Source organism: Xenopus laevis, chromosome 3S (genome assembly GCF_017654675.1).
Source record: "Xenopus laevis strain J_2021 chromosome 3S, Xenopus_laevis_v10.1, whole genome shotgun sequence".
Lineage (NCBI taxonomy): Eukaryota > Metazoa > Chordata > Amphibia > Anura > Pipidae > Xenopus > Xenopus laevis.
In genome coordinates, this window is record NC_054376.1 from 124,263,809 (window position 1) to 124,270,039 (window position 6,231).

A 6,231-nucleotide genomic window follows, 5' to 3' on the forward strand; every position below is an offset into this window, starting at 1 on the left:
CGCAGCCGGCAAGAGCCCGAAGAAGGTGAAGAAACCCGCGAATGCAGTAGTAGCAGCAAAGAGCCTGAAAAAAATCCCAAAGCTGCCAAACTCAAGAAGGTGTCCATGAGCCCCGCAAAAAAAGGCCGCCGTCAAGCCCAAAGCAGCAAAACCCAAGAAAGCCATCCCAAGAAGAAAGGAGCTTAGTCACCAATGGTCAATTGAACCAAAGACTCTTTTAAGAGTCACCATACCCACTCTGAAAGAGTATATATATATATATATATATATATATATATATATGTATATGTGCAGCAAAGTTTCTGTAGAACCATCTGAAAACATCTGAACTTGTGAAATGTGTTTTGAAGGTGAAAAAACTCTCATGTAACAGAAGCACCAGCAACCTTAAAAAGAAAAGGTTGAGCCACAGCAAAAAAGTGCGGGGAAACCCCAATAACGGCGCATAGATTTCCTCTTTCAGCATTTTAAGCAGAATGGCATTTCTTTCCCCTATGCAACCCCTTCAGGTGACTGCTTTCTGGATATAGATACTATCATCGGGTTGTCTGAGGCCATGGCAAGCATGCAAACTGCGTATTGTGTGGATGTCATGCAAATACCAGGTCCATTGCCCCTTTTGGGATCTGCCAAAGTTGTCCCCGGATTGAAAGTGGTAACTAAAGGCTGCCCGTAGTCGGCAGGATTCGAACCTGCGCGGGGAGACCCCAATGGATTTCTGTCATGGATGTATACACCCAAAGAACTCCATTTGGGCTTGAACCACAAGTTTCTCAGTTAACAGCAGAATGTGCTAACGGTTTCTTCTAAAGTGATTTTTGGGCTGGTTCTGAAACTTCATTTGTGTTGCACATCACAAAACAGCAGGTTCCACCGAGATTTGAACTCGGATCACTGGATTCAAAGTCCAGAGTGCTAACCATTACACCATGGAACCAGCAGCTTAGGGGGCCAACATCGAATGCAGCCACCTAGACCGTGTAATAAAAGCTATTAATGAAGAAAAGAAAAGAAAAGAAAAAAGAAAACAGTAAACGAACAACAGGGCAGTATTTGTTGTGTGTCCAGAAGCAAGGTAGGGCTTAATGGGGTTTGATATCACTCCAACTTGCAGTGCAGCAGTAAAGAGTGACTGAATCTTATCAGAGCACAAGTCACATGGCTGAGGGCAACTAGGGAACCAACAACATGTCTAGCCCCATGTCAGAATTCAAAACGAAAGAAACAGTAACAGCAGAAAATTGGATGTCTTTTAAAGTCATGAAACTAGAATGTACTGTTGTGCTGCACTGTTAAAAAACTGACATGGTAGCTTCAGCAACTCTTCAAAAGTTGATATAAACAAGCTGCTGTGTAGCCAAGGGGGCAGCCATTCAAAGCTGAAGAAGGCGAAAAGGCGCAGGATGCACAGCAGGTAAAAGAAGGGCTATGTAGTATACAACGGGATTCTTCAGAACGGATCTGTTTTCCATAGGGTACCCTGTGCTTGAATGGCTGCCTCCATGGCTACATAGAAGTTTGTTTATATCAACTATAGTCGTGTTTCTGAAGCAAAGACACCAGTTTTACCAGTGCAGGACAACAGTACATGATATTGGCATTCCTTTAAGACACTTTCAGTTTTTGGTGTTACTGTACCTTTAAATCTAAAAATCAGTGCAATGCAGGATTCTGCTGAAGGAGCACTATGCATTGGGATGTCGTTTGATATCGAGTTGTTGCGTTAAAGGCACCTTAAATGAAACCTCTCTAGAACGGAAATGGTTCTCTTTGCTCCGACTAACATCATTAACACCCCGCAAGTATCCGTCACAGCTAACAATTCCACTATCACCCCCATCTCCCCAGGCCCAGTCTCTTGAGGTCATCCTAGATTCTGCCCTGTCCTTCACTCCTCATATCCAGTCACTTATTACATCATGTCACTTCCACCTAAGGAACATATCCAAAATACGATCATTTGTCACCCAAGATGCTGCCAACATTCTTATTCACTCTCTCGTCATATCACATTTAGACTACTGTAACTCTCTTTTAATTGGCCTCCCCCTCCAGAGACTGTCACCTCTCCAGTCCATAATGAACACTGCCGTGAGGCTCACGAGCCTCTGCGACCACTCCTCCTCTGCCAGTCCCTACGCTGGCTTCCGCTACCTTTCAGAATACAATTCAAATGAATGACCCTGACATTCCAAGCACTTCATAACTCTGCCCCACCCTACATCTCTGAACTCATCTCTTTATACTCACCCAACCGCATACTATGCTCCTCTACTGACCTGCTACTCAACTCTTCTCTCATTACCGCCTCACATGCTCGCATTCAAGACTTTGCAAGGGCTGCGCCCCTCCTCTGGAATTCCCTCCCGCGGTCTGTCCGACTTTCTCCCAAACTTTCTGCTTTCAAAAGATCTCTTCAAATGCACTTCTTTAGAGGAGCCTATCCTGACTCTGCTTAACTACCAAATGCAATACCACACACAGCACTACAGCTCTCACTCACTTTATTCTGATTTTGCCCACTCGCACACCCACACCTTGTGTCTTATTCCCTTCCCTTTCGATCGTAAGATCTTTTGCACAGGGCCTTCCCCACCAGTATTGGTTGTTATGAATTGCATACAAAGAACATAGGGAGTTACATACATGTGATTTAGTTGTATAAACACATTTACTTTACAGCGCTGCAAAGTATGCTGGCGTTATATAAATAAATGTGAAAATGACGATGATGATGATGATGATTCTGTTATGGGAAAACACCTTTTTTTTTGGTTTGTTTGTTTAATACAGTCATGTAATATTACATGAAATAGTCATTCAGGGTTATTTGTTAGCTCCTGTATCGGTCGATAAGCCTGCAGGAAGCTCATTTTGGTTGCATAAAAAAAGAGATGCCCTGCCAAAACATTCCTCCAGGCCAGGGATTCAAACAGAAGCAGCATCTTTGACGGCACTGGGGGCAACATCAAAGGGGTTGGTGAGCAACATTTTGCTCATGAGCCACTGGTTTGAGATCACTGCCCCAGAACAAATGGAGCTGGCAGATCATAGATCTGGTTCTTAAGAGGAACACTCGTCTAGCAGTTTATTTGCAGCAATCTGTATGAGACACATCTGTTGGATAATGACTTCCAGGTAGAACAGCCAGTGACTGTTAGAGCACAGTAATTGCTGCAAGGGTGTGATGACGTCTACACAGCCAAACATCCTTGATTCTGTTTATGCAAATGTTACAATCGACTTTGCTTCATAGCAGTGCACTAGGGTGGCACAGGGACCTATTGGTGCTGCTGATAGTGGATCTCATGACAAAATACAATGCACATTGCTGGCTCCCACTTGCATGAAGGCTGCAGTCACTGGATTACAGCAGCGTTGGGTTTCTGTGCTACTTTTGCCGCAGTGCAAAGCCCAGGGATTTCTTGTGTAGCTTCCAAACCCCTCACTGTCTCGCTGATGTCTTAGCCCATAACCTTTTCTCTGTCCGAGAAAAGTTCTGGAATAAACAGATGAAAAGGAGCCAGTAAATGGAAAGATTTCAGTGACAATCCCGCAGACTGACAAGAGTGAAGCGGAGCTGCCAGGGGCTGTTTTGGGACAGTCCGTGCAAGCAACGTGCAGACAATGGCTGCCAGGGACACGGGCATTTAGCGGGCAGCTGACTATATCATCGCTGGGCTATTTGGGAAAGTAGATATTAGGACTACCTTTGCTTTTTGAGACGCTGGAAGCACAGAAGGAAAGCTCCCGAAAAGCCGAATCCAGAAGGTAACTGATGGGCGTGCCTATGTTTTGTCCAATTACAGGGGCCATAGCTTATTGCAAGTGAGCCAATCAACAGACAGAAAAGGTTGTATATAAGGAGAAGTGGAGTTGAGCGAGAGGTGTGTTTTATCCTTTCCGGGAAAAAAAGAAAGACAGAAAATCTGCAATGGCCTAAGCCGCCGGACTTATCCGCGGCAGCCCGCTCCTCCCCCGATGAGCACCGCCAGCGCAGAGTCTGAGCTCACAAGATATTTATATATATTTTTTTTTTTTAAGTTTTAGTTGCCCAATATGACGGGCTCGTGGGAGAGGGGGATGGGGTGGGGTGGTGGAAGAAGGGTGGGTTTCTGCAGATCAGGGATGGGTGGTGGTTGGTGGTGGTGGAAGAAGGTGGGGTTATTCTGGACGCTTGATATTGCAACGAATATCTTCATGTCGTAAATCTAATCGATACGGTTACAGTATATGCATCAAATCAGTAGGCCATCGTACGACCAGGCTCGCTCATGACAATCTAACTGAGAAACGAATAAAACACCCTGATACAAAGAGTTCACAACCATTCCAAAGGAGCTAGGCTCTACCACAATCTCCTCGCCATCCGCGAATCAATAATGACTCAGGGAGGGGTGGCCGAGGAAAGGCCGTGAGTGCACTGGCCGTGGCCGCATCCAACCCCACAACAGCCCACCCATGTGCCATGCCCAGTCTGCGGGCACTGTAAATCACGTCGCAGCACAAGCTCCATCAAAGCCAGCTGCCATTCACAGCAGCAGCTGCAACCAACAACAGCAGCAGCAGCTGCAACAACAGCAGCAGCAGCCGCAACAACAGCAGCCAGCAGCAGGCAATGCCACAGCAGCCAGGTGGCTGTGGGTCGCAGCAGCGGGGCAACTGGTCCACGTAGGGACTGTGCCCGATTTTTTTTGCCACTGCCTTCGCGACCCATACGCTCTCAGCAGCAGAGCAGTGGTAGACTGGCTGCCCAGGCTACCTCATCTGCAGCGGGCACCAGTGAGCTGAGCAGGAGGATGGCATCACCTGCTAGCTCAGTGTGGGATGACACCCCATCCCTCTTATTTGATCCTGAGTGGCTTGGGCAGACACCCTGGATCTTTTGCATGATCATGCAGGAATGGGGGGGCATTCAGTCTGATGAAGAGGAGGAGGTGGTCATGTCCACAGCCCACATCAGTAGGGGATATTGCGCAGGGTCCCTTATGGCAGGGCAGCAAGTGCTGGTGTGGGGGTCAGACACCAGCATTGCTGGATGTGGTATTTGATGCCATGTAGAGGTGCAGGGTCTGGTCTGGGGGAGGACGATGACAGGACAGGACCCGTGGGAGCCGGCTCCAGAGGATACAGTAGCAGTTCAGGGGGCGAATTGTTTGTTGTGAGAGGATAGAAGAGCGGCTGCACGACCACTGCGAGGGGGGCAGGCAACAGGGCAGCACTGCCGCCTAGGTCCAAAAGCCTATGGTGCGTACGGTTCGGGGACCATCCTCAACCCCCCACCAGCAGGCAGGCAGTGGCCCGCACTTCATGCAGTGTGGGGCTTTTTTCACGTTGCCAGGCAGAAGGACAGGCAGTAGCAGTGCTTGCAGCTCTGCCGGCAGACGGTTCGAAGGGGGGCAGGCAGGGTCACATATGGGAACATCAGCTGTAGTTCCCATATGAAACGGTCTATCACAGGATGACGATGGGAGCAGCCACCAAAGTGGCAGGGCACCGGGTGGCAGTGGTGCTTCCTGTCCACCTCCTCCATTCCTCAGGAAGAAGGTCTAGCTTCCCCCAGACCCTGCCACAAGTTGAAGAGGATTTCTGGGGTCACAGTCGGAGGCACCACATGTGTAGCTCAGCCTCTTCTGCAGCCTCCTCCTCCTCAATGCGGCCCCTGTCCGCCAGGTTCCCTCCCCAGAAAATTTCCTCAGCCGCAAGACGGCCTCCTCCCCCAGCCACCCCCAAGGCAGAGGCGCTCAATGGCTGCTCTGGCAAAGCTTCTGCAGTTGCAGCTGCTGCCCTATTCACTATCGGAAGCAGCCCCTTCGACAGCTGATTGGCTGCGCTGCCCCAACTGCGCGGATCCCCAGCCGCCAGTTATTTTGCAGGAAGGCCGTCCCTGCCATCCACACAGCATGTGGTTGAGAATGTGTCCCTGTCGCTGGAATCTCATGCCTGTTGGCGGCAGGGTGCACTGGACCACTGCACACGTGGACAGCAGGCATGCGCAGGGGAGGTACATTAACCTACACTGCGCACTGGGTTCACCCTCATGAGTGCTGGGAGGGTGCAAAGCCGGGGCGCTCCCCTCAGGCTACAGTGCCTTCCCGTGGGGTACAGGGCAAACCCCACACTGTCCACTTCCTCCTGCCTCCTCCTCCACTATGGATGCAGCCACCCCTGAAGCGGTGCCCGCAGTTACGCCTGTCAGTGCAGCACAGGCGATGTCACGGCCTGTGCTGC

At 49.5% G+C, this 6,231-nt stretch overlaps 1 non-coding gene across 1 annotated transcript; it reads right to left on the reverse strand.

Moving 5' to 3' along the window:
* Window positions 1–865: 865 nt before the first annotated feature.
* trnaq-uug lies at window positions 866–937 on the reverse strand. The gene has a single exon. It is a non-coding gene; the product is annotated as a tRNA-Gln (tRNA).
* Window positions 938–6,231: the final 5,294 nt, after the last annotated feature.